The following is a 25550-nucleotide window of genomic DNA, read 5'->3' on the forward strand; positions in this document are numbered from 1 at the left end:
TTGTGGACATTACTGCTCTAAACATTAGGGTGCAGGTGCCGTTTGAATCACTATGTTTGTATTCTTTGGATAAATACCTAGTTAGTGTCATTGCTAGGTTATAGGGTAGTTCTATTTTTAACTTTTTGAGGAACCTCCATACTGTTTTCTAGAGTGACTGTACTAGCTTGCATTCCCACCAGCAGTGTAAGGGGGTTCCCCTTTCTCTGCATCCTCACCAACATTGTTGCTTCCCTAATAGTTAATGTTAGCTATTCTGAGAGATGTGAGTTGATATTTCATTATGGTTTTGATTTGTAATTCCTGATGTGAGTGATGACGTGAGTGATGTTGAGCATTTTTTTCTTTTTTCTTTTATTTTTTTGAGCATTTTTTCATGTGTCTGTTGGTCATTTGTATGTCCTGTTTGAAAAATGTCTGTTCATGTCTTCTGCCCATGTCTTGAATGGATTATTTGGCTTTTGGGTGTTGAGTTTAATAAGTTCTTTATAGATTTTTGGATACTAGCCCTTATCTAATATGACACTTGCAAATATTTTCTCCCATTCTGTTGGCTTTTAGTTTTGCCAACTGTTTCCTTTGCTGTACAAAAGCTTTTTATCTTGATAAAGTCCCAATTGTTTGTTTTTGCTTTTATTTCCCTGGCCTTTGAAGACATGTCTAGCAAGAAGTTGATGTGGCTGAGGTTAAAGATTCTTGTCTCATATTTAGGTCTTTCATGCAGTTGGGTCCTTTATTTTTTATCTATGATTTGTTTCCTTCATTCCCTTCAGCTCTCTACTCTATCTCCATGTGCCATTTATCAGTCCATCAATGAATACTTTGGGTTCTGCCTCCAAAACACATTCTGAATCCAGCTACTTCTCACTATATCCACTCCTACACTTTAGTTCAAGCCACTTCTCACTATATCCAGCCACTTCTCACTATATCCATTCCTACCACTCTAGTTCAAGTTTTGTTAGTTTTCTCTAAATTCCTAAATTGTCTCTCTATGTTCATTCTTGCTTTCCTTTACAATCTATTCTCCATTTAGAAATATATCAAAGAATATGTCTCCCCTGACTAAAATTTCCAGTGGTGTTTAAGATGGCTAGAATAATATCTAACTCTTTACTTTGGTCTACATTTCTGATGGTCTGAACCTGAAATATTTGTTTGATGAACCTATGTTTTCCTCCTAAGCATATATTCTTTCCTCAAATGATTAGTCTAAAACAGTTGTTCTCAAACTTGAATGATTCTAGGACTGAGACAGGAAATATGCAAGATGAGCCTGGAGCATCTTGTAACATCATAAAGTAAGGAAGTGCTAACACATACTTACTGATGTAAATACATCAAAGGAGCACAGGAGCTACCTGAAAGAGCTTCTGGTGGCCAAAGTTGTAATAATTTGAGCAATGAAATAAAGTAGTATTGGATTATAACTCAAAGTATAAAATCTATAAATGAATGGGTAGGTAACAAATGGAGAGAGGAGACAAATCTCTCATGCAGAAGAATTCCAAATAAATTATGTAGATATTCCACCCAAAAGAGAAATCTGAGAACCACTACTTCAGCCCAGATGATCAAGATCAGCATCAATAGTCATAAATCATATGGATAGTATGTACTCTTGGGGAAAATGACATTTTACTTCTGTAGCCTTCTTCCCAGAAACCCAAAAGCCTAGTCTAATCACAAGAAAAACATAATACAAATTCCAGTCAAAAAGCATGCTACGTATGCCTGACCAGTACTCTTCAAAACTGTCAGCAAAAACAAGAAAATCTGAGAAACTATCATATCCAAGAGGAACCTATACCAACTAACTGTAATATGGCTAAAGGCTAAAAATAACAATTGAGTGTACCTAAGAATCACTTGGAAAGCTTGTGAAAACATTGATGACTGGATGACATGTCCAGAATTTCTGATTCCTTAAGTCTTGTATTTCTTCTTCTTTTTTTAAAATTATAGTTGACACACAACATTACTTCAATTTCAGGTGTACAATGTAGTGATTTGATAAGTCCGTATGTTATGCTATGCTCACCACAAGTATAACTACCATCTGTCACCATACAAATGCTATTATGATACCTTTGACTGTCTTCCTCATGCTGTGCCTTTTATCCCTATGACTTATTCATTTCATAACTGGAAACCTGTATCTCCCACTCTCCTTCACCCATTTTGCCCATAATGCTCCCTCTGGCAACCATCAATTTGTTCTATACATTTGTAACAGTGTTTCTTCTTTTTGTTTGTTTATTCATTTGTCGTTGTTTTTTGGTTTTTGGGTTTTTTTGGTAGAGTCCACACATATTCGCCTGCATGTATTGTGCTTGAATATAGTATCTAAACCAACTGCAACGACTTGAGTCATAGTTCTCAGTTTCTCACACTTAAGATCATCCTGGGTCACTACCTCTCAGATCCCATCCCTTCCACCTCCCACTCTTCCCCTCATTTATTAGTTCTAGCTGCAGTGGCCTTCAATTTCTTGAACCTACGAAGCTCATTCTATATGAGGATCTGTCATTGAGTCCCTTTATACCTGGATGATCTGCCCCCAGACCTTCCCATAGTGGATCCTTCTTGTCACTGGAATTTAGCTCAAATGTCACTTTTTCATAGATATCTTTCTAGATCACACAATTGAAGTGGTGACTTTCACCCTACCTCCAATACTTTTTATCCTATTACCTCATTTTGGTTTTCTCAAAGCATTTAGAGTATCCTAAATTATATCATAGAATTTGTACATTTACTTCTTTGTTCATTTTCAGTCTCATCACTCCCTTCTCTTTCTACAATGTAATATCCATGAGATTTGTGACCATCTCTGTCTTGCTTATTTCCATATTTCCAGTAACTGGAAGAGGTCCTAGGAATGGAATGAGTGATTAACAAATATTTGTTTGATGAACATATTAACTAAAGAAGGGTAACATGTTGATTTTTTTTTAAATTGGACTTTTTCCAAATGTGAGAATTTTATTTTTTTAATTTTTTAAAGATTTTATGCATTTATTTAAGAAAGAGAGAGAGTGCAAAAGAGAAAAAGATCACGAGCAGGGTGGATGGGCAGAGGAGGAAGCAGACTCCCTGCTGAGCAGGGAGTCTGATGCAGGACTCCATCCCAGGACCCTAGGGATCATGACCTGAGCTGAAGGCAGACATTTAACTGACTGAGACACCCAGGTGCCCCCAAATGTGAAAGTTTTAGAAAGATTGTTGAAAGAAGATATTTAAAGGTAGATCTTAAAGATTCCCTTCAAAAAGAAATCACTCCATGTAGAGAACCAGGTATTGGATCTACACATAGTGCACCCAAATTATCAATAAGAGATCAAACACAGCTGTCACCAAAACTTCTGGTGTATAAAGACAATTGCCAATAGATCTATACACCAAACTACAATAATGTCAGCAAAAGGAACGGTGTCAACTTTCCAAAGTAAAGAACCACCAAAGGCAGAAAAAAATACCCTGCCTCTGGTTCAGAAAGCTCCTGTAATTAACAAGGTAAAAAAATATTTCTTATGTTTGTTTTTTTCAAGAGCAGTGTTTCTTAATTACCAGCTATCTTTTAAAAATACTAATGTCTGGCTCTCCCCCTGCTCAGACATTCTGATTGGATGTATATGAGGCAAGACAAACCATTGGAAGTTTTGTTTTGTTTTGTTTTGTTTTGTTTTGTTTTGTTTTGTTTTACCATTGGAAGTTTTAAAAGGGAACCAGCTTACAACTTTTTTTCTTGGTATTCTCCTATTAAATTTCAAAAAGCAGAGCATTTTATTAATCTGTCTTATCTTTTTGTCTTGTTTTGTTTTGTTGGGGTTTTTATTTTAAATTTCAAGTAGTTAACATACAGTGAAATATTGGTTTCTGAAGTAGAATTCAGTGAATCATTACTTACATACAACACCCAATGCTCATTATAACAAGCATCCTCCTTAATATCCATACCCATCTAACCCATCCTCCACCTACTCACATAACCTGGCCCAGCAAGGTTAAGTCTGTTTCCTAGGAGAGGGGATCAAAGATATGCTGAAAAGGAACATGGGCTGGCCAGAAGAGTTGAAAAGTGTGTTTCTCACTTGTTTTTCAGAAAGAAAAACTCCAAAGGGTACCCTCAGGAGCATCTGAAGCACAGTGGTAGGATAATTTATTATTCCAACAAGTAAAAGTTTTCTGTTGTCTGGATTGATTGCCTACTCTGTACCCACTAACAGAAAGCACCCTCTCTGCCTTCTTCTGGGACATCAGCATACAGGTCAGACAAATTTATTTTCCCCATATTCTGTTTTTATCTTGCTTTTGCAATTGGAAAACTCTCTTTACTAAAGCCATGCTTGCCTGATGGACAGGCAGAAGCAGCTTATGGGGTAGGATTTGTAGTTGAGAGTTAAATACCTTTAACTCCCAAAATATTTCCCTAGATACTACCCATAGTTGAACTTCACCTAAAAAGGGACAAAATTCTTCAAAAGTGAAGAATCTTTATTTTATATGGTTTCATGGTATTTATATCCTATAACTTTGTTTAGGTGTTGTGGGGAACCAGCTCCAGAGCTTATCTGAGAAATGAGTGTCATAGTCTTAGGCGCACTGGGGATATGTGAGGTCCTGAGTCAGGCCACTGATTCTTCTCCACATTGTTCTCCAAATTCAGATCCTCTGCCCCCACCTTGAGTTAATAGCCTATTTTTTTTTTTTACCCGTTGAAGTAAACATGTTTATTCTGCTTCCCAAAGTTAATCATTCCTATAGCTAATCTGCTAGCTCTCTCTTTAAAAAAAAAAAAAAAAAAAAAGATTTTAGTTATTTATTCATGAAGGACACAGAGAAAGAGGCAGAGACATAGGCAGAGGAAGAATCAGAGTCCCCGTGGGGAGCCTCATATGGGACTCTATCCCAGGACCCTGGGATCAGGCCCTGAGCCAAAGGCAGGCACTCAACCAGCCACCCAGGCATCCCTGCTATCTTTCTTAATAAAAGCTGAAAGAGACAAAGCCTCAGGGTCCATGTCTGAGTCCACGCCAAATCCGAGTCTCACTCCTCCTACCTCCCATATTAAAATTCAGTAAGATTCCATGTGTTTCTTCATATCATCACCCTCTACTATCCTCACTCCATGGCAAAGTGTGTTGTTGAATTTGAACTATTTTAGCAATTGTTTTAATAAAGAAGCAGGCTAAGTTCCTGGCAGAGCATATCCATCACTGGAAGATACATACCTACTCAGGCAATCTACCATATGCATATGACGAGTTTAAACCTAACAAATTTACTAAGGCCTTAACCTCATTGAGTACCCAAAGGAAGACTTTGCTTTTGTTTTTTTCTACAAATTACTTTTTAAACTCAGGGGATATTTTCCCATTACTCTTTCACACTTACCATCAAAATAAACCACAATATATATTCAAAGGCTGAGAATCTAGAGACTTCAAAGCATGGGATTATCAGACATTATTCTGTTCAGAATTATGAATGTGGTAGATAAGAACTCCACTCAATACTATTGCTGCATGTATTACTTATATAGGTATTGATAAACAAAATAACCAATTATAAAAGGCCTTCTAAACTAGCTTCAGTTTGAGGCACCTGAGTAGCTCAGTTGGTTAAGCATCCTACTCTTGGTTTCAGCTCAGATCATGATGTCAGGGCCATGAGATCGAGTCCCATGCTCAATGTGGAATCTGCTTGAGATTCTTTCCCTCTCCTTCCCCTTCTTTCTCTCCCCCTGGTCTCATCATGTGTTCTCTCTCTCTCTCTCTCTCTCTAATAAATAAAACCTTTAAACTAGTTTTGGTTTATGAATCACTCTGCCCTGAATATACTTCCATTTTTATTTGCTTCTTGTTCCTATAAACATACCTACTTTACTCTCGTTTGATCTTTGTCTCTGATTTGTCAATTTCGGTCTGCTTGTCCTGTTTTCACACTTCTAGATTTAAGTATCCTGTTTCCTTATCTGCCTGATTACTCTATTTTGGCTTAAGAAGATAAAAAAATATTTTCAAATATTAGTCTTATATTAATTTATAATTAAGGGATCCCTGGGTGGCGCAGCGGTTTGGCGCCTGCCTTTGGCCCAGGGCGCGATCCTGGAGACTCCGAATCGAATCCCACATCGGGCTCCCGGTGCATGGAGCCTGCTTCTCCCTCTGCCTATGTCTCTGCCTCTCTCTCTCTCTCTCTCTCTCTCTCTATCATAAATAAATAAAAAATTAAAAAAATATATTAAAAAAAATTTATAATTAGGACTAACAGACCCTGCCTTCACTATTTTATTTATAGTTACCAACCACCTATGCATCAAACCTTATGATATATACCATAGAGAAAAATAAAAATAAAGACAGTTTCTGCCCATTATAAAAGTTGCAGCACAGCAAAAAGTTATTAAAACAAGTAGTCAATGAGGTAGAAAGTGGTAAGTCTACCCCACAAATTTCACCAAGATACAGCTGGAATACAGCAGAGGAAATAGAAACCACATTTAAGAAAAAAACAGCCGATTAGGAGAAATACGTAATAAATTTAATTATTAAGAAAGTATATACGTATAAGAAAATATATAAATTTGGGAGCAGAAGGAAGCTGCAGAGTATTTGATTTTAGGAAAAATGAGGCTGGAGGAAGAAGGAAATAATTCTATAAGTATACAACACACCACATCCTGGATTGATAAAATATGTGAATGAACTTTGATATAGATTATAAACTTTATAAGCACAAGTTATACAAGTGATATAGGAGATCAATAATCAAGACACCTCACTTGCTCAAATCCTATCTTAGAAATTCTGGACTTTGCTTCTGAAATGTGTTTCTCTCTGAAAGTGTAGAAAGTAACTTGTAAAACTGCTTCTCTAACAGGAAATAAAGACTTGGTTAAAAAGAAATGTTAAACCCTTGAGAGAAAGTAACCACATAACCTTGGATTTTGCAACAGGTGGCAAAAGGGGAAGTTGGCCCAGTCAAGAATATATACTACTTGGGAAGCCAGATTCCAAGACATTCAAAATAAAAGTAAAATTTATTCTATACTCTGATCTTCAGAAAAGAAAGAAACTCACAAAGTTGGAAGATTTTTTAAATAATTTTTATTATTTAGCATCAAATCCTGATCTAAAGAATATAAAATTTTTCAAATATGTGATATATGAGATTTTTTTCAAAATGAGAATAGGAGAAAGAAGATTAAGTAAGGAGGGACTAGTGTAGATGCCCTGGAGGTTCTCTGGTGAGCCCCAAATCTCTAAAATTGTAGAAAAATTGGAAATAAGATGCATCATTGGGTATGGATATAAATGTTAGAATTACTTTAAAAATGCTGTGATGTTGGCTAAAATCTGTAGTAAGCTGAGGCTTGAAGAAAGACTGAGACATAGAGAAGAAGAAGAAACATGGAAAGGATGGAAAGAAGCTACATAATGAAATGTCTTTAATATCAAAGAGAAGAAATCACTAAATAATACCTGTAACTCACAGGCTTGGGATCAGGAATGGAAAGAATAGTCAATTGGACTTCAGTGAAATCAGTTCCTTACTGCTTCTATACCACCCTTAATTCCTAGAGTTTCCATTTCCTTCCTAGGCAAATATATTTCTTTACTGCAAGGGAATCCTATTTGGATCTATATAAGAGTGAGCCACATGCTTAGTCTACCTCCTTCCTCCCAAGAACCCCCCTACCCATTTTCTAGGTAGATTTTTTTTTCTTGTAAGTCTACTTTTTTATTTTTTTACACTTTTTATTTAAATTAAATTTGCCAACATATAGTATAACACCCGGTGCTCAACCCCTCCTCAGTGCCTATCACCAAGTTACCCCATCCCTCCACCCACCTCTCCTTCTGCAACCCTATGTTTGTTTCCCAGTGCTAGGAGTGTCTCATGGTTTATCTCCCTCTCTAATTTTTCCCACTCGGTTTCCCTCCTTTCCCTTAAAATCCCTTTTGCTATTTCTTACATCCCACGTATGAGTGAAACCATGTGATGATTGTCCTTCTCCAATTGACTTATTTCATTCAGCATAATACCCTCCAGTTCCATCCACATTGAAGCAAATTGTGGGTATTCATCTCTTCTGATGACTGAGTAATATTCCATTGTATATATATACCACATCTTTATCCATTCATCTGTCGAAAGACATCTTGGCTCCTTCCACAGTTTGACTATTGTGGACATGGCTGCTATGAACATTGGGGTGCAGGTGTCCTGGCATTTCACATATCAATATCTTTGGGGTAAATACTCAGCAGTGCAATTGCTGGATCATAGGGTAGCTCTATTTTTAACTCTTTGAGGAACCTCCACACTGTTTTCCACAGTGGCTGCACCAGTTCACATTCCCACCAACAGTGCAAGAGGGTCCCCCTTTCTCCACATCCTCTCCAACATTTGTTTCCTGTCTTGTTAATTTTCCCCATTCTCACTGGTGTGAGGTGGTATCTTATTGTGGTTTTGATTTGTATTTCCCTGATGGCAAGTAATGCAGAGCATTTTCTCATGTGCTCATTGGCCAAGTGTATGTCTTCTTTGGAGAAATTTCTGTTCATGCCTTCTGCCCATTTCACGATTGTATGTTTGTTTCTTGGATGTTGAGTTTGATAAGTTCTTTATAGATCTTGGAAACTAGCCCTTTATCTGATATGTCATTTGCAAATATCTTCTCCCATTCTGTAGGTTGTCTTTTACTTTTGTTGACTGTTTTTTTGCTGTGCAGAAGCTTTTTATCTGGATGAAGTTCCAATAGTTCATTGTTGCTTTTGTTTCCCTTGCCTTCATAGATGTATCTTGCAAGAAGTTACTGTGGCCTGTGTTCTCCTCTAGGATTTTGATGGATTCTTGTCTCACATTTAGATCTTTCAACCATTTTGATTTTATCTTGGTGTATGGTATAAGAGAATTGTCCAGTTCCATTCTTCTGCATGTGGCTGTCCAATTTTCCCAACATCATTTATTGAAGAGACTGTCCCTTTTCCAGTGGATATTATTTCCTGCTTTGTCAAATATTAGTTGACTATAGAGTTGAGTAGGTGGATTGGAAGAATAAATATTCTAGGTAGATTTTATTCTTTTATCACTTTAACTCTTATAGCTCTGTTCAGCCTTCTTGGAGTCCTCTTACTCTAGAGTGTTTAGGTGAGTAAAGACAAATACAAATTAAAAATAAGTCGATTCTCCCAATTGAAAATAGGGGGAAGAGATTTTCCTCTCCTCCTTTTTCCTTGAGCATTTACCTTAAAAAACAGAATTGTATTTCCTCAGCTCTTTGAAGTGTATACAAATCCTTTTGAAGCCCAAATAAACCTTTGTCAGCTGGTCTTTTGTCTATCTTATGACCCAGAATGGCTTTCTCAAGTACCTGGGAACTATCTTTTTGAAATCCCAACAACAGAGAGCATAATGTTTCTTTCTAATGGAGAATAGGGGCCAAATTTCAGTGGGCATTTTACTCAAATTTGTAAAATTGCCTCCTGTTATAAAAAGAAGAGAAGTTTCTTTTTCCTTTGGATCAAAGCAATTTAGCTAACACAGATGGTCACCCCAATTACCAGGTAAAGTTAGGATGAATTATGTGTAACAAATGGAGTAGTCAAGTCCTCTTATTTAAGAATCAGTTATTATTTATCTTGAAAACATATATGTAATTGGTTGTAGGTGATTGATTCTATAAGGGGGTGTGATTCTTTTCTGCCTACAATTTCTTAGCAGATTGCCTGTCATGTGCAGGACATTCTGGTTTAATGCTTATTCATTAGTAAATTTGTTTTCTTTCTCTACTACCCTTGTGAAGAGGATTTCTGGGTTAAGAGAGATTTTGTTTTTAATTATATTTGTTCAATAGATAGCAACTATTCTTTTCCTGATGGCTAATTGGAAATTAATCTACAGGGATACCTGGGTAGCTCTGTTGGTTGAGTACCTGACTCCTGATCTTAGCTCAGGTCATGATCTCAGGGTCCTGGGATTGAGCCCCACATAGACTCTGTATTCGATGGAGAGTTTGCTTGAAGATTCTCTCTCTCTCTCTCTCTCATAAGTAAATAAATCTTTTTAAGACAGAAATAAGAAAATTAATATACAGGGGTGCCTGGGTGGCTCAGTCAGTTAAGCATCTGCCTTTAGTTCAAGTTATGATTCCATGGGTCTTGGGATAGAGCCCCATATTGGGCTCCTTGCTCAGTGGATTGTCTTCTTGTCCCTCTCCCTATGCCCTCAGCAACCGCCCTCAACTTGTGTGCTCTCCCTCTCTCTCTCAAATAAATAATAAATAAAATATTTTTTAAAAAATTAATATACAAACATACTTTGTGGCAGAATGCAAAAGACATCCTGAAAAGATGTATGCCTATAGAAAAAGAGGTAAACTTACAATATAGTTAGTTTGAGGGTATTTTATCCGATATTATTTTTTTTCAGTTTACTTAATCGTTTTTTTTTTATTGGAGCTCAATTTGCCAACATATAGCATAACACCCAGTGCTCATCCCATCAAGTGCCCCCCTCTTTATCCAATATTAGCAGCTGACATCTTCAATGCTGTATTTACTATTGTTGAACTAAAGTTTTTTAGACTAGCTTTTTTTCCCCCTCTGATTCTAAGTGAATACAGGTCAGACTTGACCTTACATTGAGTTTTCTGTCCTGAAAACAAGATTACGATCCATAATATCAGCCAGTAAGAACTGTCCTGGAAGGTAAACATTTGTAAGATCTCTTGATGCATCATTCCAGACAACAAAATTTTCTCCACCTCTGTTAGGACCTTCTCAGGGTGATTGAGGTTCTTTCACAGTCCTAACAGAACCATAATCAACATCAGGATAGATTCTAGCATAAAATACGTCAAGACCCTGAGGGCCTTCTACCAGGCTTCAGCATGACTGTGTCAGAACATCTTGTCTTTTTAAGTTCACCCCTGCAATGGAGCATTAGGGAAGAGAAGCAGCTGTAAGGACTTCAGTAAAGAATTACAACCAAACAGCTCTTCCACGGATGCTAAAAGTCAAGGGGCTGAAAAACTCTTTGATATTCTCATCTTTCAAGGTTGCTTTGAAATAAAGTGCCCAGGAAATATTTCAGAGATTAGGACAATATAAAAGTCTTTCTTTTGCCCTGACAGCCCATTAAAAAGAGCTCAGAGTCCTATTTATTACTCCAAAATTACTCCATATACTATTTGTGGATTTTGCTAAGAAAGGTCCAAGACAATCCTCTAAATGCTGGCATAGTCCTGAGAAGCAGAAAATAAAGACTACCTAAAGTGAGCAAAATGAGAAAGCATCCACACAACAGAAATAACACCAAAGGTGTTAATGATAAGATCTCATTATCACTGAGAGGCTGACAACTTAAAAGTCCCAATAACAAGAGGAAGAGCAAAGGAAGCAGGAGAGAGCCCCTACCTCCTCACATGGAGATCAAGCAGGTAAGAAATTGTCCAAAAGAAAAAAGCATTATCAAGAATGAGTTCAAACAATGAGTTGTGAAAAGAGGTCAGCAAACCACAGATACAAAGACATAGTGAAGGGATGCTAGGAGCACCTTATAAGACTCACAAGAAAATAAAGTAGATGCACACTGACCAAGTCTGGCCTAGCCTGGACTGACCCATGCTCCTCATCAGCTCTCTGTTTGAGAAGGTTATGTTGGTAACAGTTAAATTCACTTTGTATATCATATCCAAAGTACATTATATTCGTTGAAACACTTAACTATTTAAATTTATTAGTCACATACCTCCCCAGAGAGGTATGATTGTTTATATGGCTAATGGAAACCCAGAGCTGTGGTCTCAGCAGCTCACACTAGTATAGCTAGAGGCATCACAGGCAACCAGAATGCCTATCACTGGAAGTCCCTGAATGCAAAGAACTTCTTTGTTATCCCAGATAAATGGAATCCCAGATTATTTCCAACCTTACCTCAATCTTTCCCTCCCTCTGATATAAAAGTCAGCAAATTATGGTGGCATGTGAGCTAAATCCAGCCAGCTGACTGATTTTTGCAATCAAAATTTTATAATAACACAGCCACATCCATTTGTTAACATATTATCTGTGCCTGTTCTTTCACTATAATGGCAAAATTAAGTAGCTGCAACTATCAGTACACCTTCTCCATTATTTGAATCTCTTCTCTTCCTTGTCTTCCCTTCTTCTCATTTTAGAACTACTATCCAGCCATAGTCTTAACTCCAGAATGTGTCTGGCTCTCCATCTAATCAGTCCACAACCCAGCTGCCATTAGTGGTTCATTCTAGTTTTCCTTCAGAGTGTGGAGAATTTTTATTATTGTTGTTTTCACCTCACTGTATTTATTAAATTAAATACATTGCTCTGGATAATAAGTTAAAAAATACAGAGAAAACTCTTTTTATATAAGGAGTTAAAAACTTACCCCTTCCCACCATTCTAGCTCTTGAAATAATCAGTGTTAATATTTCAGTCCTTCCATACTTTTCTCTTTAAAATAAAACCTATTATACAATAAGGTTGGGAGGATAAAATACTTAATATTTAATATGCAGAGCAAACTCACTTTACTCAAGAAATATTTTTGAATACTTTTATGTTTCAAGCACTGTGCTAAGTGCTGAAAAATCAACTTAAAACTCTCTAGGGCAGGTGCCTGAATATCAAGCAATATCAACTGTTTCTTTTCATAGAGTAGTTTAAAAGCCCCATCATGCTTAATAAAGTTATGACAATTTGATTGCATGTACAAACTAGCTAAGCCAAGGATGGGTGACATTAGATACAAAGAAGCCTGATAAATAGTTGGAGGCAACCCATTCTCCAAATCTAGTAGGAAAATTAATTGAAAAGTCAGAATATAAAATTAAAGAATTGGGAGTTATTTTCTTATATTCTTTGATAGTCACTAGTGATTTTTAGCAATGGGTCTGGTTCTCTTCCTTCCAGCTTAGTAGGATCATAATCTTCCACATTCTTGAAGTTAGGTAGCATTGAGGCATTTTCATTGGAAATAGGAAGTTGGAAAGAGAAAAATTCAGTTAGCAGACCTACACTGGAATCAAGGCAGAAGGGCTTTTATTAAGGCAGAAAAAGGAGTGCTATAGTTGGGCATGTGGCCACTAGAAATCTTAAAATAATATAACTCAGTTCTGATAGGATGAGACATTGAGTGAGAGCAAAAGTCCAGTTTCTGGACTGTGTAATTGGGTGGAAGTGGATGATACCATTCACTGAGAGGAAATATTAGGGCATAGTTGAGCAGAAAGAAGACCCTGGTGAGTTTAATTTGAGACAAAATGTATTTAAGGAGCCATATAAAGATGTATAGGTATTGGTTACACAGATATGGGATGATGGAAAAACATCTAGTGAAAATATAGATTTGTAGTTCTTAGAAAACAAATAATAATTAAAGTCATAGGCTTGAAATAGTTCTTCCAAATAGACTTTAGAACAGCACTGTCTAATATAAATTTCTGTGATGATAGAAATGTTCTCTCTCTTCACAGCCCAATACAGTAGCCATCAGACATATGTGGCTTGAAATGTGGCTGCTGCAACTGAGGAACTGAATTTTTAATTTTGTTAGTTTTGATTTATTTAAATTTAAATGGCCATAGGTAGCTGTGTCCCCTTTGACAACAAACCTATCAAATAAAAAGAGTAATAATGCAAGATCAGAGTCTCAAAAAACATTAAAAAGTATATTCCATATCAGTATACATATATGCACTCTATATATGTCTGTGTGTTAAAATGGAATAGTCTTAACTTTTGCTTCTAGCCAAGATGTAGTAACAGAAGCCATATATATCTTTCCAATTGAAACAACTAAAAAAGGCAAATCCATAAAACAATAGTTTTCAAAACTTTAGACATCAGACAACGAAAGGACAATAATCCCTGAAAAATGAAACAGGCAAGGTGAGCTTTATGCTTGCCCTGACTTAATGCTTGAATAAAGTCTCCAGGCTGTGATAAAAAAAAAAAGAGGGAACATAGGCAGGTTCTGGCTGACTTTCTTAATGAGACAGAGTTGGGAAGCCAAGGCACCTAAAATTCACAAACCAGGACACCAGAGATGATAGAACTGTTCAGAGAAACAGAAACAAAGGCAGAGACAGAGAGTAAGGCTACTCTGGAGATCTGCAGTGTCCCTTTTGAGTTTTAAGTAATCAGCACATGCATATGAAGAAACTATAGCTAAGGCCAGGATAAAAAAACTCAAAGAGGGCCAGAGAGAACAATCTTTTGGTCTCAGAGCCAGAAATAGTTCCTGTTCCCACTAGCTAGAATGGGAAACCTCATTCTGGATACCCAAGGCACCAGATAGAGTGTTTGAGAAAGTCTGGCCTCAGTAGTTGGGGAAAAAAAGTAGCCCGAGACTAATACCTCTTAATCATGGGAAATCCTGCCTCCCAGGGACATGTGGCAATATCTGAGGACATTGTTTGATCATCACATTGGAGAGATGTTACCTGTATAGAAAGACCAATGATACTGCTACACATATTACAATGCACAGAACAGCCCTCCAAATCAAAGAATTATCCACCCAAAATGTCAATAGTGACAAGATTAAGAAACTCTGCACTAGACTAAATGCTGCTCTCATCTTTACATAACAAAACTTAAAAGCAAGACCTTAAAGGATCAACTGTTTCTAAATAATTTAACTGCATTTTACAACAAAGCTCAAGAATATTTATAGGAATACACAAATATCTAGTGTCACAATTTAAAATTCACAATGTCTGATACCCAATCAAAGATTATCAGGAATGCAAGCAAACAGGAAAGTGGAATCCATAACAAAACAAATCAACTGAAACCAATGGAGAAATGACATAGGTAATAAATTAGATAAGGATATTAAAAGTTATTATAACTGAGTTCCATGTGTTCAAGAAGCTAGAAGAAAGATTAAATGTGGTAAGTGAAGACATGGAATATATAAAAATGACTCAAATAGAATTTCTAGAGATAAGAACTATAATGTCCAAGATAAAAAATACACTACATAGGATTAACACCAGATGAGCTATTGCAAAAGAAAATAGTAAACTTGAAGATATAGCAGTAAAAAATCCAAAATGAAATACAAAAAAGACAACAAAGGAGAAAAAGTCAACAAAGCAGGGGGTGGAGTTAGACAGAGGAGTAGAGGACCCTAAGTTTGTCTCCTCCCTTGAATATAACTAGATAGTTTTCAAATAATTCTGAACATCTAAGAAATCAATCAGAGTCTGAGAAAACAAATGTTGAAAGTCTACAAGTAGAAAAGAAACCACCATTTGGAAGGTAGAAGATGCAGACTTGAATCTGATGTGATATAGCTGAGCATATGGCAGAGGGGAGGAAACCTGCTTAAGGAGGCTACTGCAAAGTATTATAGGCAGAGGAGTACAAAATAGGAACCTTTAGAAGTCTGCTCTAATGGGGGATGTCCCAGATTTAAAAACGTTCAGGTGGTGAAGCAGGGTGGAATCCCAGAAGTGACAGTATAGCCTCAGGATCCCCAGGATCACAAGAAGAATGAGGAAACAAGAGTGATTGCTTTTCTGTGTGGACTCACTGAAGAGTGGGGAAGGGGAGAATTTTCAGCTCCAAGGCTAGAGAGCAAGGTGCAGCTACATTCTTCCTACTCATCTGTGCTGAAGGCCTTCAGGAAGTAAAACAGCTCCACATAGTGGAATCCAGAGCTGCTTATACTGAGCACTGCTGTGCACACTGGAGATGCATTTGCACTAGGGTAAGTCCACCTGAAAATCAGTGCACCAGCACCCCCGCCCCCAGAAGACCAGAACAAACAACCCACTCACATCAGGTGTACTGATCATAGAGGGCTGCAAAGCTTCAGATCTTAGGGATAACAATATATAGGTTTCTTTGTATTTTTATTCTTTTGTCTTTTAGTATTATTTTTCAGTTATCATCTCTTTTCAATTCTTTTTTTATTCTTTTAAATTTTTATTTATATATATATGTTCTTATACTTTTTACTTTTTATTTCCTTTCATTGTATTTTATGCTATATATATAGCATAAATATATATATATATATATATATATATACACACACACACACACATGTATTAGTTTTTCTTTCTTTCTTATTTTGGGATATAGTTTCCTTTAACAGGCAAACCAAAACATGCCCAAGATCTAGTTTTGGTTTGGTTTGGCTTGGGGTTTTTTTTTGTTTTCTATTTTTTTCTGTTGTTGATATTGTTATTATTGTTTTTTCTCTTTCCTTCTTCTTTTCTGGACAAAATGACAAGATGGAGAAACTCACCCCAAAAGAAATAACAGGATGTAGTACTCACAGCCAGGGATTTAATCAATATGTATATAAGTAAGATGTGTGAACTAGAATTTAAAATAATGATTATAAAGATACTAGCTGGGCTTGAAAAAAGCATAGAAAATACCAGAGAATCACTTACTGAAGAGATAAAATGACTAAAATCTAGTCAGGCTAAAATTAAAAATGCTATTACTGAGATGTAGTCCCAAATGGAGTCTTTAAAAATTAGAACAAATGAGGCAGAAGAGGGAGCCAGTAATACAGAAAGATAAAATGGTAGAAAATAGAAGGCTGAAAAGAAGAGAAAAAGAAAACTACTAGATGACAAGGGGAGACTTAGAGAACTCAGCAATTCCATAAAGCAAATTAATACCCAGATAGTAAGGATCCCAGAAGATGAAGAGCAATAGTGAAGGGCAGAAAGTTTATTTGAACAAATTAAAGCTGAAAATCTCCCTAATCTGGGGAAGGAAATAGGTATTCAAGTCCAGAAGGCACAGAGAATCCTCCTCAAAATCAATAAAAATAGGTCTACACCTCTACATATGATAATGAAGCTTCCAAATTTCAAACAGAAAGAGAAAGTCCTGAAAGCAACTTGGGACCAGAGGTCCTACCTATAAGAGTAGAAACATAAGGCTGGCAGCAGACCTGTCTACAGATATCTGGAAGGCTAGAAAGGACTGGCATGATATATTCAGTGTGCTAAATGGGAAAAATATATAGCCAAGAATACTTTATCCAGCAAGACTGTCATTCATAACAGAAGGAGAGATCAAGAGTTTCTAGGACAAACAAAAACTAAAGGAATCTGTTAACACTAAACCAGCCCTTCAAGAAGTATTAAAGAGGATCCTTTGAATGGAGAGAGAGCCCAAAAGTAACAAAAACCAGAAAGGAATAGAGACAATCTACAGCAAAAACAAATTTACAGGTAATATAATGGCACCAAATCCATATCTTTCAATAATTAGTATGAATGTAAATGGACTAAATGCTCTAATCAAAAAACATAGGATATCATAATGGATAAAAACCAAAACCCATCATTATGCTGCTTATAAGAGACTCCATTTAAACCCAAAGACACCTCCAGATTGAAAATGAGGGGGTAGAAAAACCACTTACAATGCCAATGGACATCGAAAGAAAGCTGAAGTAGCAATCCTTACATCAGACAAACTAGATTTTAAACCAAAGACTGTAAAAAGAGATGAAGGAGGATATCATAATAAAAGGGTTTAACCAACAAGAAAATCTAACAATTATAAATATCTATGCCCCTAACATGGGATCAGCCAAATATATAAACCAACTATTAACAAAATTAAAGAAACTCATTGATAATATAATAATAGTAGGAGATCTTAATACCCCACACACAGCAAGGGACAGATCATTTAAGCAGAAGATCAACAAGGAAACAAGGGTGTTGAATGGCACACCAGGCCAGATGGACTTAACAGATATATACAGAACACTTCATCCTAAAGCAGCAGAACACACATTCTTTTCGAGTGCACATGGAACTTTCTCCAGAATAGATCATGTATTGGATCACATTCAAGTCTCAACCAGCACAAAAAGATTGAGATCATACCATATATATTTTCAGACCACAATGCTATGAAACTTGAATTCAACCACAAGAAAAAAAACTTGGAAGGCCCACAAATAAATGGAGGTTAAAGAACATCCTACTAAAGAATGAATAGGTCAACTAGGAAATTAAAAAGAATTTTTAAAATTCATGGAAGCAAATGAAAATGAAAACACAACAGTTCAAAACCTTTGGGCTGCAGCAAAGATGGCCCTAAGAGGAAAGTATAGCAATACAGGCCTTTCTCAAGAAACAAGAAAAGTTCAAATACACAACCTAACCTTATACCTAATGGAACTGAAAAAAAGCCTAAAACCAGCAGGTGAAGAGAAATAATAAAGATTAGAGCAGAAATCAATGACATAGAAATAAAAAATATGGTACACAGATCAATAAAAATAGGAGATAGTTCTTTAAAAGAATTAATAAGATTGATAAACCCCTAACAGGTCTTGTCAAAAAGAAGAGAGAAAGGACCCAAATAAATAAAATCATGAATGAAAGAGGAGAGATCACAACAAACACCAAGAAATACAAATAATTATAAGGCTATATGATAAACAACAATATGCCAGCAAATTAGGCAACCTGAAAGAAATGGATAAATTCCTAGAAACATATAAACAAACAAAACAGAAAGAGGAAGAAATAGAAAACCTGAACAGACCATAACCAGCAAAAATAAAATTGAATCAGTAATAAAAAATCTCTTAACAAGTAAGAGTCCAGGGCCAGATGGCTTCCCACGGCAATTCTACCAAACATTTAAAGAAGAATTAATACCTTTTCTTTTGAAACTGTTCAAAAAAAAAAATAGAAATGGAAGGAAAAGTTCCAAACTCATTCTATGAGGCCAGCATGACCTTGATCCCAAAACCAGACAAAGGGCACCAAAAAGGAGAATTACAGACCAATATCCCTAATGAACAGGGATGCAAAAATTCTCAGCAAAATACTAGCTAACAGGATCCAACTGTACATTAAAAGGATTATTCACCATGACCAAGTGAGATTTATTCCTGGGCTGCAGGGGTGGTTGGTTCAACATCTGCAAATCAATGGATGTGATACACCACATTAATAAAAGAAAAGACAAGAACCATATCATCCTCTCAATAGATGTAGAAAAGCATTTGAAAAAATACTCATCCTTTCTTGATAAAAACCCTGTGCCATATAGGTATAGAAGGAACATACTTCAATATCATAAAAGCTATATATGAAAGACCCACAGTAAATACCGACCTCAATGGGGAAACCTGAGAGCTTTTCCCCTAAGGTCAGGAACACAACAGGGATATCCACTCTGACCACTGTTGTTCAACATAGTACTGGAAGTTCTAGCCTCAGCAATCAAGCAACAAAAAGAAATAAGAGGTAGCCAAAATGGCAAAGAAGTCAAACTTACACTCTTTGCAGATGACATAATACTCTATGTAGAAAACCAAAAGAAGTCAAACTTACACTCTTTGCAGATGACATAATAATCTATGTAGAAAACCGAAAGGTTCGGCCTCAAAATTGCTAGAACTGTTACAGAAATTCAGCAAAGTCACAGGGTATAAAATTAATGCACAGAAGTCAGTTGCATTTCTATACACTAACAATGAGGCAGAAGCAAGAGAAATTAAGGAATCAACCCCATTTACAATTGTACCAAAAACCATATGATACCAAAAAACCAAAAATCTGTACTTTGAAAACTAAAGAATACTTACGCAAGAAATTGAGAAAGACACAAAAAAATAGAAAAACATTCCATACTCATGGATTAGAAGAACAAATATTGTGAAAAATGTCTATGCTACCCAGAGCAATCTACACATTCAATGAAATCTCTATCAAAATACCATCAACTTTTTTCACCATGCTGGAACAAACAGTCCTAAAATTTGTATGGAATCAGAAAAGACCCCAAATAGCCAAAGTAATGATGAAAAAGAAAACCAAAGCTGGAAGCACCACAATTCCAGACCTCAAGCTGTATTACAAAGCTGTAATAATCAAGACAGTATGGTACTGGCACAAAAACACACAGATCAATGGAACAGAATAGAGAACCTAGAAATGGATCCTCATCTCTATGGCCAATTAATATTTGACAAAACAGGAAAGAATATCCAATGGAAAAAGACAGTTTCTTCAACAAATGGTGTTGGGGAAACTGGACAGCCTCATGCAGAAGAATTAAACTGGATGACTTTGTTACACCATACACAATAGCAGATTAAAAATGGATGGAAGACCTAGTAAAGAATCCATCAAAATCCTAGCGGAGAACACAGGCAGCAACCTCTATGACCTCAGCCACAGCAACTTCTTGCTAGACACATCTTCAAAGGCAAGAGAAACTAAAGCAAAAATAAACTATTTGGACTTTATCTGTATGAAAAGCTTTTGCACAGCAAAGGAAACGGTCAAAAAAAACTAAAGGAAAATCTAGAGAATGGTCAAGAAGATATTGGCAAATGACTCATCAGATAAAAGGCTGATCCAAACCTATAAAGAATTTATCAAATTCAACACTCAAAAAACAAATAATCCAATCAAGAAATGGGCAGAAGACATGAACAGACATTTCTCAAAGAAGACATACAAATGGCCAACAGATACTTGAAAAAATACTTAGCATCAATTAGCATCAGGGATATACAAATCAAAACCACAATGAGATATCACCTCACACCAGTCAGAATGGCTATAATGAATAATTCAGGAAACAACAGATGTTGATGAGGGTGTGAAGAAAGGGGAACCTTCCTACACTTCTGGTAGGAATACAAAGTGGTGCAGCCACTCTGGGAAACAGTACAGAGTTTCCTCAAAAAGTAAAACTATGACCTAGCAATTGCACTACTAGGTATTTATCCAAAGATTTGAAGGGACACATGCACCCCAATGTTTATAGCAGCAATGTCCACAATAGTCAAGATACAGAAAAAGCCGAGTTGTCCATCAACAGATGAATGGATAAAGATATTGTATATATACTATATATATATATATATATACTCAGCCATCAAAAAGAATGAAATCTTGCAATTTGCAATGACATGGATGGAACTAGAGTGTATTATACTAAGCGAAATAACTCAATCAGAAAAAGACAAATATTTCACTCATATGTGAAATTTAAGAAACAAAACAGATAAACGTAGGGGGAGGGAAGAAAAAATAAAATAAGAGGAAAACAGAGGAGGCAAACCAAAAGAGACTCTTAACTATAGAAAATAAACCGAGGGTTGCTGGAGCGGTGGTGGGTGGGGGATGGGGGAATTGTTTGATGGACTTTAAGGAGGGCACTTGATGTAGTGAGCACTGGGTTAATATGCAACTGATGAATTACTAAGTTCTATTTCTGAAACTAATACAGTATATGTTAAGTAAATTGAATTTAAATAAAAATTAGAAAGAATAAACAACAACAGAGCATCAGTGAGCTGTGGAACTCAAGCGGCCTAATATAAATGTAATTGGGAGTCCCTGAAGGATAGAAGAAAGGAAATAGACGGGAAAAATATTTGAAGAAATAAAGGTCAAAAACTTTCCATGTTTGATGAAAAGCTATAAACCAATAGATCCAAGATATTTAATAAATCTCGACATGAAGAAATGCAATCATTGTTGTCTAAATTTTAATAGAAGCTCTAAGACTGTGGATGCCAGCTTCACTTACCAACCTATATGTCATGAGTTGAATTATGCCCCCCCCCCAAAATATACTGAAGTCCTAACACTCAGTACCTATGAATATAAACTTATTTGGAAATAAAGTCTTTCAGATATATTTAGGTCATGATGAAGTCATACTCAGGACAGGCTCTAATTCAATATAACTGATGTCCTTATAAAAATAGAAACATAGAGACCCACAGAAAGAATGCCAAATGATGACAGAGGCAGAGATTGGATGATGCATCTAAAAGCCAAGAAACTCCAAGCTTTGCTGGCAACACCAGGAACAGAGAAAGTCAAGGGACAGACTCTCCCCTACAGCCTTCAAAGAGGGTATAGACCTGCTAACACCTTGATTTTGGAATTCTGACTTCCAAAACTGTGAGAGAATAAGTTTCTGGTGGTTTAAGCCACCCAGATTATAGTAATTTTTCATGGCATCCCTAGGAAACTTATATACCATCTATGCAGAACCTGTATAGAATCAGCTAAAACTCAGCCCAACTCACTCCTGCTGCCTTGAGGGCATAAAAATGATGAAATTGAAAAGTGCAGAATTTTACTATTGCGTTCTGAATCTCACCCCTACCTTCCTTCACTTGATTTCTGATAAATAATTAATGCAGTGAGACTGCTTTCATGTCCTAGATGATCTATAATCTCTCTCATGTGACCTGCACAACCAGCCCAAAACCCACAATGCTAGACTACTAGGGCATTGGATCAAAATGACAAGGAACTAAAATTTCTAGGAAGACTTTCACTTTATTCTAGGTTCCTAAAAACATTGCCTTCAAGCACAGAAGGACTTGGCTGATGAAACTCCTAGGAGAAGTGTCAGTCACTCATGGAAAACAAAATTGTGCGTCAGGCAACACTGCTGTAACCAGATGCAGCGCTTAATTTTTTTTTTATATTTATTTATGATAGTCACAGAGAGAGAGAGAGAGGCAGAGACACAGGCAGAGGGAGAAGCAGGCTCCATGCACCGGGAGCCTGATGTGGGATTCAATCCGAGGTCTCCAGGATCACGCCCTGGGCCAAAGGCAGGCGCCAAACCGCGGTGCCACCCAGGGATCCCAGATGCAGCTTTAGAGAATCACAGGAGAGCAGACCCAATTGGCCCCTGGCTGCCCCCTTAATACATGGTAATTCACACCAAGCTGTGCTGGAGTGTTTTAAAGCACAAAGACCCTTTAATTCTGAAAGGGAATTCAGTCAGATTCAGCAGTATGATGACAAAGACTTGGAGAACAGAGCATAAGCAGGAGCAAATACAGAAAGGTGGAGGGAGAGTGGCCAGGGAGGGAGGCGAATGAGGGAGTCCTACCCATTCCTGACAGCAACTTGGTTGCTTTAATTAGCTGCTCTTGCTCATGGATCTTTTGTTCCACACACATGCTCAGTGAGGCATCGGATCTCTCAGCTTCTATGTATGTGTGTTCTACGTGTTTGTGGGGTATGTGGTGGTGATGTATGGTACCTATTTGTGTAGGTGGTATTGTGTGCGGTGTATGCATGTGGGGGAGGGTGTTGTAGATGTATGTTGTGGTGGGGTCTGCTTGGGCAAGGAGAAGGGGGAAATGTGACTGAATGCCTGGCTCCAGGCTTCCCTAGGCTCAGGTGCAGCAAAACAAGCCTGGTATGTAGCTGCCGCATAAGCAATGACTTGGACTTGATCCACAGTCTGGACTATTTTTAGCAATGACGCGCCATGACTTTGCACTCTTCCCTGATATAATTGATGGCGGCAGGATCCCATTGGGAACAACAACTACAGCTAAAGACTCTTTGCTTTCCATCTAATAGTCCTTTTAAATGAACCATGAAACATTTTTAGACTTCCAAGACATTTCAAACATGCATATTTTCCGAAATTGTGTGTTTGAAAGGATAAGTGATTCAGTATATCAACACTAACTCAGTATGGGAACTTTTAACCAGTTCCTCCAATCACTTTAAAATCTGCAGAATAAGTAAACAAATGCTAACCCAGTGTAAAATCATGATTAGTCTTTGTCAGAGTCAATAAGGAAATGAAAATGGTGCCATAATTAGTATTAATTTATTAGCCTCTGGGCCCATTGTAAAGCTACTAGACAAGTAGCTATTAGATAAAACAAATAAATAATATTAGTATATCCCCCTTTTTTTTAAGATTTTATTTATTTATTTATGACAGACACAGAGAGAGAGGCAGAGACACAAGCAGAGGGAGAAGCAGGCTCCATGTGGGGAGCCCGAGTGGGACTCGATCCCGGGTCTTCAGGATCACAACCGTACGTTGAAGGCAGGCGCTAAACCGCTGAGCCACCCAGGGATCCCAGTATATCCTTTTATAAAGGAACACAATATTGAAAATATTATAGGAATTCATGTCAAAATTACTAATAGATAACAGTTGCCCTAGCTACTTTGTCTATTTCCTCTTCAGAAATGTGAAAGGATTACAGGTAAGTTCAGGAATTCCTAGAATACCACATCAGGTGAAAAAGCAAGCCGGCACTTCAATTCCATGAACAATTAGAAAATACCTAAGAGAATTACTGATTAATCATGAAAACTAAAAGAGACCTAGAGCTCAAAGCTTTCTTTTTTTTTTTTTTTTTTTTTTTTTTTTTTTTAAGATTTATTTGTCAATTAGAGAGAGAGTTTTAAGCAGACTCCATACTGAGCACGGAGCCCGATATGGGGCTCAATCTCAGGCCCCTGCAATCACAACCTGTGTGGAAACCAAGAGTCAGATGCTTAGCCAACTGTACCACCCAGCAGAAATAAAACTTTGATTTTAAAAGCAAGGAAACAAATTGCCTGGAAGACTAAATGACTTGCCCAAAACTCAAGATCACATCCTATGTAAGAAGCCTCTCTAGAATTAATTCAAATCTTCTGAATTCTGCCCAAAGTTCTTTATATCTCTTAGACTATCTTGGTACTCTTTATGCCTGACCCTACAGAATCTTCAGACTTTAGAAAATGCTTTGCCAGTAGAAATGGATGATGACCACTCCATGTTCCTATCAGTCCTCCTTGCTTGAACCCTCCCACTCAAGGCCTAACTGATGAATTGGCCTGCCCTGAAAGCTCTAGCAAAAAGAGGAAATTGACTCTGGGTGAAGAAAACTTAAGTATATAAATGAGAGCTAAGGGGAAAATTAATTTAATTTCATTTTTATTTTAAACATTTATTGATCTATGCACTACGAATACAGAGTTGAATGGTACACAGTACCTTTTTTTAAACATCTTAATTGATAGTTGCATGTAGTAGATGCTACACCAGGATAGGTAATAAGTCCTAATCTGAGAAGCTCTTCTTACATAGAAGCTGATCTTCAAATAAGAGGTAAATGTAATCAAAGGACGCAATTAACAGAGTGAAAGGCAACCTACAGAATGGGAGAAAATATTTGAATTATATACCTGAGAAAAGATTAATATTCACAACATCTAAAGAACTCTTACAGGGATACCCTGGTGACTCAATCAGTTAAGCATCTGACTCTTGATTTTGGCTTAGGTCATGATATCCAGGCTGTGAGATCAGCCCTGCATCAGGTTCTGCTCTCAGAGGGGAGTCTTCTTGAGATTTTCTCTCTCTTTCTCTCTTTCTACCCTTCCCCTCCCAATCTTTTTCTCTCTAATAAATAAATAAATCTCTCAAAAACCTACAACTTAGCAATAACAAATAAACCTATTAAAAATGTTAAGGACTTACACAGACATTTTTCCAAAGATGATATACAAATGGCCAACAAACATATGAAAAGATGCCCAATATCACTAATCATTAGAGCAATACAAATCAAAACCACAATCATATATCACCTCACATCCATTAGGAGGCTACTACTGAAAAAAAATAATAAATGTTGGTGAGGATGTGGAGAAATTGGAGCCCTTGTACAGTTTGTGGGAGTATAAAATGATGCAGCTACTGTGGACAGCAGTGTGGAATCTCCCCAGAAAA

The 25550-nt window shown here is 36.8% G+C and overlaps 1 long non-coding RNA gene across 2 annotated transcripts in view; it reads left to right on the plus strand.

Annotated features, from left to right (window-relative positions):
- LOC144303251 (uncharacterized) overlaps positions 1-25550 on the plus strand; it is a 91348-nt gene that overhangs the window by 37587 nt on the left and 28211 nt on the right. The window contains exons 3-4 of one of the 2 annotated variants that reach the window (XR_013370308.1): positions 4106-4270; positions 23763-23859. This is a non-coding gene — a long non-coding RNA (uncharacterized LOC144303251). The remainder of the gene's footprint in view (positions 1-4105; positions 4271-23762; positions 23860-25550) is intronic. The other variant, XR_013370309.1, reaches the window with a different exon arrangement.

The sequence above is a fragment of the Canis aureus genome, chromosome 32, assembly GCF_053574225.1.
Source record: "Canis aureus isolate CA01 chromosome 32, VMU_Caureus_v.1.0, whole genome shotgun sequence".
Classification (NCBI taxonomy): Eukaryota; Metazoa; Chordata; class Mammalia; order Carnivora; family Canidae; genus Canis; species Canis aureus.